Raw genomic sequence first — 10,441 nt, forward strand, 5'->3', positions numbered from 1 at the left:
CCAGAGAAAAACATTGTGATGTAAGAAAAATGTGGAGCTTACGTCACCACCAGACATTAAGGGGACCATCATATATACAGGTATTTAAGGGACAATAATTTTAACCATCAAACAATGTTAAAACCCAACATTCCCCAGCCCATCCACCAGAAATACTATCTTGGAAACCAGGTTCCAAGAAGGAAATGTTAGTGGTGTCCCATGCTCTAGAGAGAATTTACTAAATGGAGATACTAGGAGATATTTACTAATCTAGGTAAGAGCAGTTCAGTGGAGTTATAAAGAGCAAATACCACCCTGCAGTGGATGGAGAAGTAGGAGGTAGAAAGGAAATGACAACAAGTAACTTTTTAAGATATTAAAGTAAGCTCCTAAATAGTTGCTTAATTGCACCCTTTGTGATTAGAAATTTATAAATCTGAAATTTATTTCATTACCTTTTACACCATCCTATGGCAAATATTACCAAAGAGTATCACAAACTGTTGAATGAACTCACATACTATATCCAATAAGACATTTTCTGCTTGCTTTCAAAAAATTATCAAGACCAATCAATAACAGCAGACTATATCTTCCAAATAGTTCCTTGACAAGTTCCCAAATACCTTTAATGATGCTCAACTACAAAGTAACTTTGAGTAAAATGTTTCTTCACCTGAGTGTACATTCAATCCAAACACGGTGATACAAATGTGACAGGCCAGATTCAAATGTGATTTGCAAAGTTTAGAATATATGATGGACCAGGTATTAGAAATGCGACAATCTAAACAAAAACAAATTCGGATTGAATATATGGGAAACTAGTGTTGAGTCAAAACATCCTTTCATTATTACATACTGATTTTGTAAGTCACCCTTGGTATTTTCTATATTGCTATTATGGAGTCAGCCATATTACCTCCTGCAAAATGAGTATTCACACCACTTAGCCTTTCCAAAAATCAAGATCAAGATGATTTCACAATATATGAGAAATAAGATAAACACTACCACCATGAAATATATAAATGAAGCATAACCTTCAAAATTAGAATTCTTAACAATACAATCCCACACTGCACTGTAAGCATAAATAAGAGGCTTTTTTTTTTCAAGTTACTAATTAGGATGTGAAACTTGAAATAATTTTGGATCAAAATCTAATTCTACTGAACAGCACCTCTTCCCACTTTTACATTTTCCCCCCATTTAGAAAGCCCAAACATTATTTGTTGGAGAAACAGGCTTTTTGTGCTTCAGGCAAACTGAAGTTAAATAAAAGATCAGTTTTGCTCTTAAACTGCACATAAGCAAAGTACCCATGCTAATATCCATACTGTCCCAAAACCAGTCAATTCTTGAGTATCCACTTAGAAGATAAAATTCACCCACTGATTCATTTAGTTTTCTCTATGACATTAAAATGCTTTAAAAAATTCCAGATCTCAAAACCTTTCTTTCCTTTAATCCAGTGGTGAGGCCAGAGGGCAAGTAGGAGCAGGACAGATGGAGTAGAGGGAAAGAGTATATAGTATGTGAACAACCTAAAGCTCAGCCAGTTCAGCACTAAAAGAATTCAAAGTAGGGAGAGCAAAGTGAGCGAAGAGGTGGACAGAGATCAGAATGCTAGAGCCTCTATTCCAGGTGAGAGATTGAAGATTTTAAAAAATAAGGATGGAAATGAAAGCCAAATCTACATAACTTCAATAAATCTAGTAACAGTCTGGCTAGACATTGACAATGTAACAAAGATCTCTCCTTATTGGTTTAGGGCACTACTACATCATTAACTCAGCTGTTTGGGGCCCTTAAAAAGCATGACATTTTAAAACATTGTAGTATTTAAAATGAGGCAAATTTGCAAACCTCAAGAATTAGGCTGAAACACACACACACACACAGAAAAAAAGAAAAAAAAGAATTAGGTTGAAACAAGATATCTAATGTTACTTCATTCAGTGCTTTATTTAAAAACAGTAGGGATCCCTGGGTGGCGCAGCAGTTTGGCGCCTGCCTTTGGCCCAGGGCGCGATCCTGGAGACCCGGGATCGAGTCCCACGTCGGGCTCCCGGTGCATGGAGCCTGCTTCTCCCTCTGCCTGTGTTTCTGCCTCTCTCTCTCTTTCTCTTTCTGTGACTATCATAAATAAATTTTTTTAAAAAATTAAAAAAAAAAAAAACAGTATTTTGAGGGTGCCTGGGTGGCTCAGTCAGTTAAGCATCTGCCTTTGGCTCAGGTCATGATCCTGGGATCAAGCCCTGCATAGATCGAATTTGGATTGAATATATGGGAAACTAGTGTTGAGTCAAAACATCCTTTCATTATTACATACTGATTTTGTATGTGTTTATCCATGCTCAGCAAGGAGTCTGCTTGCTTCTCCCTCTCCCTCTGCCCCTTCCCCTTTGCTCATTCTAACAAATCTTTTTTTTTTTTTAATAGTATTTTGATACTCTGTAGATGAAGCAGAACTAATCTAATCACATACAACCCACCTATTAGGGAAAGAAAGGTGCACAAACTACTTTTGAAAGACTAAGAAAATTAAATGAAATACCCATGCTGGAAAAACAGGTAAGATTTCTAATCCTTTTCAAGACAAGTGGAAACAATCTTTTGAGTTATATACAAATTTGGACTGAAGATGATTATCAATATTAGGCCATACAGGATCACATAGCTATGCATGTTAGCAGCAAGTGTTGAATTTTGAAATCCAATGGAGGCAAAGGGCAGAAGTACATGCAAATTTCAAAATATGCATTGTTAACATTGTCCTGCAACCATGACATCAAAAGGTATACCTATACCTTGGCAAGTGACTGACTTCAAGTTGACTCAACCCCAACACATTTAAGTTAGATCTCAAAATTGAAACAGAGACAAAGTGCTCTAATTGATCCCAAATGTGTGACCTCGGGCCCACTTTTAGAAGTTTTATACTATCTGCTTTGCTCTTCATCAATTTATAAATATAGTGACACTTCTTGGCATGAAATTAACTAAAGGTGAGGACACTATTATTTATTAAAATCCCACCTCAAAAATCAACTCAAAAAAAAAAAAAAATCAACTCAATGACATGTTCATATTAAACCTAAATGGCATGTTAATTAAACTATTGCTGATCATTTCTTGATTTTGAGTAGTGGTAACATCTTGGGAGCTTTGCGGTGAGGCTAAGATTTGTTTGCCTGACTGGGGTTTTGTTCTGAGGTAATGAAATGCCTATAGGGGATCCTATATGATAGAGCTATCATACCATCTCTACAAAAAACAAACAAAAAATTCCTAAAGATTGCATATCTGTAATGAAAAAGGAGTGTGTGAATGTTTCTGAGTTACCTGCTGTATCCTCTACATTTAGGCCAACTGATAAACAAAACTTGGACCTTAAAAAAATAACAACTCACATCAATAATTAATCTAACAAAAACTTCCAAGGCAAATGGAAGTGCACTTCAAAAGATGAATGACATACCCCTAGTCTTCCCTGCCATTAGGTGTTCTTGATACTGATCCTGTACCGTGTCACCAAAATTTGTCTTTCTTTCCCTTTTCCCTGACCATGTCATTCTCTGTTCATAAAATTTTTATCCTGATGGTAAATGTTAAACTCCTTACATTTCTGTCTGCAGACATGTTACCATAGTCTGCATTCCAGTCATATTAGAACCACCTGCATTTGTTCCACCTAAAACAGAAATACTCTTCCAACTTTCTCTACTTCTTTTTTTTTTTTTTTAAGATTTTATTTATTTATTTATTCATGAAAGACTGAGAGACAGAGAGCGCCAGAGACAAAGGCAGAGGGAGAAGCAGGCTCCATGCACCGGTAGCCTGATGTGGGATTCGATCCCGGGTCTCCAGGATCGCGCCCTGGGCCAAAGGCAGGCGCCAAACCGCTGCGCCACCCAGGGATCCCACTTTCTCTACTTCTAAGTTATCTTAAAAGTTCTCCTACCTCTGTTCAAATACATTTTCTCTCTGACGTTTTTCCCTTAGTTCTCCAAATCCACCCTGTCAGAAACAATCCCTATTCTCTATCTTTATCACAACTTTTTAAAACATTTTTCAGTGTATAACTCATTGGGAAATTGTGTGGACCTGTATACCAACCCCACCAGATAGATCCTAAATGCTTTGAGAGCAAAAAGTGCAACCTTGATTCATTTTTACATGTTCAAGTGTCTAATAAAACTTGGCGAGTAGTCGATGGTTGCTGGCTGAAATGTGAGAAAAGATACACCCAATGAAAGCAGTGACTACTCAACTCAGGAGAATCACACTTCAAAATGTTCAAAATTTAACTCTTCACAACCCTTCCCCACCACATCCATACACAATTACTTCATTTCCTATGTTTGCTATCTTAGTAAATGGCAACTTTACCAATCCAGCTGCCCAAACTTGAAACTTGGGAATTATCCTTGGTCCCTCTATCACAATATCCTATGTGTAATTAATCACCCACTTTCCTCACATCTTTTCACTGCTTTCCATCTACTAATTCAGGCCACCCTCATCACAGCTGGAATCCTAAAACAGCCATCTCTCTGGTCTCCATTTCATATTGTTCCCTATTCCTTTCCAAAGCATTCCACACTTTAGGCAAGCATCAAGGTACAATTTTATGCCCCATTCATTTAAAAGAGCTAAAATTGAAAGTCTAAATTCCAATAAGTATTATAAGCCAAGCATAACTGGCTCTTACTTCTATAGCCCTGTCTCTTGCTTCTATAGCCCTGTCTCTTGCTATCCCCCCATCCAGATGGATATTAACAGGTTCCCTAGCAGGCTACACTCTTGTCCCCAGCCTGGGCTCACTCTTACTAACCCTATATTCTATCCTTCAGATCTCAAGATCAGACACCAATTCCTCAGAGACAGCTGCGAAAGAAACAGTCGTTACAGGTCCTCATTTCTCCCAATATACACAGTACTTCCCCAAAATAATGTTGGTCACATCAGTCTCAAATGTCGCTCTGATCTCTGTATCTATACACTATGGGAAGGAAGGGTCCATCTCCGTCTCGACTACCAGAGTATTCCCTGCACTGAGGATAAATGCCAAGTATACAGAAAATGTTAGTCCAGTACAGATGAATGCCAGCTTGTCAACTCTTCTAAGCCAGTATTTTTCAAATTGTGGGTCACAAGCCAATAATGGGTCATGAAATCAATAGTGGGTCAAAACAAGCACTTAAAAAAAAAGAAAATGTAATAGAAAACATCAGTATAGGGCAGCCCAGGTGGCTCAGTGGTTTAGTGCTGCCTGCAGCCCAGGGCCTGATCCTGGAGACCTGGGATGGAGTCCCACATTGGGCTCCCTGCATGGAGCCTGCTTCTCCCTCTGCCTGGGTCTCTGCCTCTCTCTCTAATAAATAAATAAAATCTTAAAAAAAAAAATCCGTATATTACAGGTAGTAAGGGTAAGTAGTTTGTCCACTGGCTGAGGCAGGGTGTCTAGTTCTCCACGTAAAATGTTGTTTTCATTGGGTATGGTTAAAAAAAATTTTTTTAAATAAAAAAATTTTTTTAATAAAATAAAGAAAATTTTTTGAAAACCACTGCACTGCTCCTTTTCTTCTGCCTCTTCCTTTTTAAGAAAGTCGTCTTTTAAGACCCAGATAAGCAAACAGAAAATAGAAAAAAAATAGTGCTCACACAGTTCTTTAGTAAAAAGCCATTCTTAACTTGAGCATTTCCAGTAAGAACAATCTGCTGATTTCTCATTATGCTTTAAATACTTTATTTCCATTTTAATTACTTTCATATACAAGACACCCTATATGACAGTACATATAGTACTTCTACTTTTATTTTAATCTCTGCTACCACATTCTTACACTCTTCAGAAACTTAATCTTTGAGTAGATTTATTGGCTAACTGCACCATAAGCTTTACTTCTAAGACAACTACTCTCTGAATTTCATGAACTGGGCTTTCTCTTTATCCAGTCTATCTGTAAATCCATTAAAAAATCTACCACTGGCTTGTGTTGCTATATATTTACTCAGTAAGGTTAAAAACCGTCAACACAATGAGTGCATGCTACACTGCAGCACGCACTCTCCTAAGCATTTGATAAAAAGACTTTTCATTTATTCCTCACCACAGTCCTGGAAGGTGGGTACTACAGGTAAGGAAGCTGAGAAAAAGAGGTTAATTGGTCCAAGATACATAGTTAATAAAGGCACAACTGGGATTGAACTCTAAAGTAGTCTCTCCAAAAACCCTTTTTCTTAACCGCTCACTTTTTTTCCGGAGTTTTAGTTTTCCTTTCTCTCTCAACTGTATTACTCCTAATTGCCTTTTGACACATTTATAAAATAACATCTGTATCTAAAAACAAAGGATATCTAAACTGTTCAGAAGAAGCTTAATACCTTAATATTCATTCTCTTAAACCTGTGAGAACTGAGCAATAAAAAATTTCAGAAAACTAACATCCCTCACATGAAAAAACTTATCTGCAAAATTCAATGTTAAACATTTTTATACCTGGTATAATTTAAGTTTTAACTTGCCTATTAATCTCTCTTCTGTTTGCCAAACTAAAAAATTCAACTTCAGAAATTCTCAAAGAAGAAACCCTAAGACGATAAAATACACACAAAACAGGCATGTCTTATTTTTCTATTAATTGTTGGGTGTCATGAATTGGCAGAACGGCTCCTAAAACTGTTTCTGTAAATACACCAGGAAGAGGTATTTTACACTCCCACTTGTATCTGCAACATTCTTCCTACTCCTTTTTTTTTCCCCTTTCCTATTTACCACTTAATGTCCCTACAAACTCCACTAGGCACTTATTTTCAACTTCTTGTTTCAATTTATCTCGCTTTTTATAGAATAGACTAAGGAGAAGGTGGAAAAGCAAAGTAAAACAGAAAATAATGCCAAAAGGCAACCAAAAGCAGAAACCGTTTCCTCTCTCTCCATTATACATTCACTGGACATGCCAATGCATTTCTTACGTCTGTGACCGACGAATTTCTGCTGGAAAAAGGCACCCATATTGTATGTAATATGTACAAGATTTACAACTTGGGCAGCCTGGGTGGCTCAGTGGTTTAGTGCCGCCTTCCGCCCAGGGCATGATCCTGGAGACCCGGGATAGAGTCCCATGTAGGGCTCCCTGCATGGAGCCTGCTTCTCCCACTGCCTGTGTCTCTGCCTCTCTGTGTCTCTCATGAATAAATAAAACTTAAAAAAAAAAAAAAAAAAAAGATTTACAACGTAACAAGTTGCTTAAAAAAAAAAGCCACTTTAACTATCAACCACAGATAACCTTCTTGAAGCCCTATAAATGAACTCACAAAGCCTCGAGAATAAGCAATTGCCAGTGTTCAAGGCACTTAATAAAATGTTTTGCAACATAACACTGAGGTCAGCAATACCTCACTGGACCAAGGAGCCGTAACTGAAAAACTCCAGAAGCAGAATTCTAATGTAAACATACATGCCTTAAAAATAAAATTAAAACACAGTATCACAGGTTTAAGAGCTGAAAAAGAGGGCAGCCCGGGTGGCCGGGTGGCTCAGCAGTTTGGTGCCTGCCTTCAGCCCAGGGCGTGATCCTGGAGACCTGGATGGAGTCCCACGTTGGGCTCCCTGCATGGAGCCTGCTTCTCCCTCTGCCTGTGTCTCTGCCTCTCTGTCTCTCATAAATAAATAAATAAAATCTTAAAAAAAAAAAACAAAGCTGAAAAGAAATGGCCTCCACCAAACTCATTCATTCTGGTTAGGATAATAAACCATTAATCCACAATAGTGTTTTGAGAAAGTATAACTGACATAAAAAAAAAATCCTTGCCACTTTTCAATTATGTATATTAATCTAGTGGTCAAAAGGATATATTTTATATCCTACCTGCCCTGTACCTCTGAAATGAAAAAGAAGCATAAAATCTAAGCCAATTCTGACACTAGTACATAGTAGGACTACAAAACTGATAGCGAGACCAGAAAGATCTTTACTTAGTATGCCAGAACCTAATGCTGTCACCCATCTTTCCAGAGCCTGTTCTCAGTGTACACAGCATCAAGTGTTTAAAAACCAGTGACAGAACATTTCCAGTGAACAATGAAAGCAACATATCCTCTATTCTCCTCATCAAGCCCATCACTCAGATTTTTAGAAATAGGATCAAGAAATATTTTCAGGACTTACCTGCTAACTTTCCTGATCAATAATTTTACCAAAATATTTTTGCAAATGGCTTTTATAACTTCTTTTGGTTGAAGAACATAAAGTCATTTGACTTTATCAAATACCAAGTTAAATAAGATTTTCAGTGGAACAAGTACAAATATTCAAACAGGAACATAAAGATGTGAAAGCTAAAAAATAAGCCTCTTCCTCCCCATTCCAACACATAAAACTTGAACTTAATTCAAGTTATTTGAGTCAATCTGGAAATGTTTTAGAAGAATCTTTGACTATCTAATGAGAAGTCATTTTTATTCTGCATCAGTGGCTAACCTTAAAAATTCAGAAGTTGGAATTTAAACACTAATTTGTTTTGTTAACACTTTACTATGTCAACCCAGTTGGCTTCCAGTTTCCTTTTCTATAAAACTGGCATATGCAAATACTCTTGGTAGGTACACTTACACTACTAAAATCGCAAGCCCTAATCATTAAAAAAAAAAAAAAAAGTTTTTGATATTTAGAATGTTGGGATCATTTTGACCCAGTTCTAGATAAAATTCATAATCAATTACCTAAAACTTACTCTGTTTTATAAAATACCCAGGTTAATAACTCAAAAGTCAAAATGTAGAAAGTTACATGTTTGAAAACTTTAAGTTTTAAAAAGTGAAGTGTGAAGTGTCTCTGTTAAAAGTTCCCTGCAAACTTATACTATACACTGCTGGCTACGAAAAAAGAAAGTCAGATCACCAAACTTGAATTAAGTTCACAATGGGACAGTATTTTCTTTACAACTACCTCCTTCTATTCTCCCCGCAAAAAAACAGACTGAGTAGGTTTAAAAATTGGACACCAAAGAATTCCTGGAGTATAATCTTAATGGGGGCAGGGAGATCAGCTCTCATCACAAAATTTAGAGAAAGGTAACTAATACTAAGATAAACTTTTAGTATTAAAATTGAGCTCATCTCAATATTGAGGATATTTTACTCTAAAAACCCACTTGATACATTTAGGACTCTTATAATTATCCAAAGATATTTCAAGTAGCAAAATAGTTTTTGTGTTCTAGACAGGTGAGACATTACTAAAACGAGTTAAAGTTGCCAAGTACACAGATCAAATATGGAGAAGGCAGGAGAGCACCTGAAGAGAGGTGTCTGAACAGAGCCCAGTCTTGCTTTTAGGCCTTGCAGTACACTCCAAGAATAAGCTACTCAAATCAGGAGTATTCAAAATGAAACACATTAAAGAAGTTTTCTCTACAGCATCTCAAGTCTCCGGTGAACTAAAATGTAAAATCCATTACCACATTTCACAAAAATTAGAGAAACAACACAAAAACCTGCAGGCAGAAATATGTTTAAAGGTGATCTGAAAACCGCTCTGAGTACTTTAAGTGCAAAAGAATATGATACTCGATATGCATTAATAGTTCTGAGGAAGAAAGGCACGTAAGAGAAAAAAAAAAATCTGTAAAGACCAAAGAAAGTTCAAGGAATAAGGATAGATCAAAGTTCTTGCACTGCCAATTTTACAATTCTGAAGTAGAAAGGCACAAAACTGCAAAAATCCTCAATCTTTGCAGGTTATCTTAAACTCATGACACATTTTTCTTAAAAAAGCAAAGCATCCAACGCATTTGCCATATCCTTACATTTTCACCCTCCGAAATGCAGCCTACTTAGAAACATGCTTTAGAAGTTCTCTACAAACTCAGAGGATACATTTAACTCCATTATACACTCTCACTGGCAGATGGAGAGATGACGTTGAGTTAAAGAGATGCTCCGTAGTAGAGGGGGAATATCTTGTGGACTGTCAGATGGCCAGCCATTCTTCCTCTTCATTATCCTGACACCTCAAACAACGACGACAGCAAAAGAGAAGGTCGGGGGCCATCAGGAGAGCACCAAACTAATTATAAGAAGGGGATGATGGAGGAAAGTCTCCCTGAATTTCCCTGGACAAAAAGGGCTGGTCCACAACTGAGTGAAGTTAAGAATGGTAGAGCTTTTTTACGCTGAACTATGGACCTCCAAATATGTTTAAAGCACAAAGAGAAAAACACACAAATACAGAACCTAATGCACATTTTAAACTTTTATACGGTTCAACTAATGTATGCAGTTCATGATTGGGACCCTAACCACTCCTAATTTTGATTTCCAAGTACATAACTCCACACCATCGGTTATCTACACACACACACACACGCACACCCCAAGAGAAAGTGACTACAAACTGCAAAGAAAATACCTCTGCTCTCTCTCAACCTAAAACCCGAGTTTCAGACA

General features: G+C 37.1%; 1 protein-coding gene across 2 annotated transcripts in view; it reads right to left on the reverse strand.

Moving 5' to 3' along the window:
* EP300 (E1A binding protein p300) overlaps window positions 1-10,441 on the reverse strand; it is an 80,458-nt gene that overhangs the window by 68,586 nt on the left and 1,431 nt on the right. The window lies entirely within an intron of this gene.

This window comes from Canis lupus, chromosome 11, assembly GCF_048164855.1.
Source record: "Canis lupus baileyi chromosome 11, mCanLup2.hap1, whole genome shotgun sequence".
NCBI lineage: Eukaryota > Metazoa > Chordata > Mammalia > Carnivora > Canidae > Canis > Canis lupus.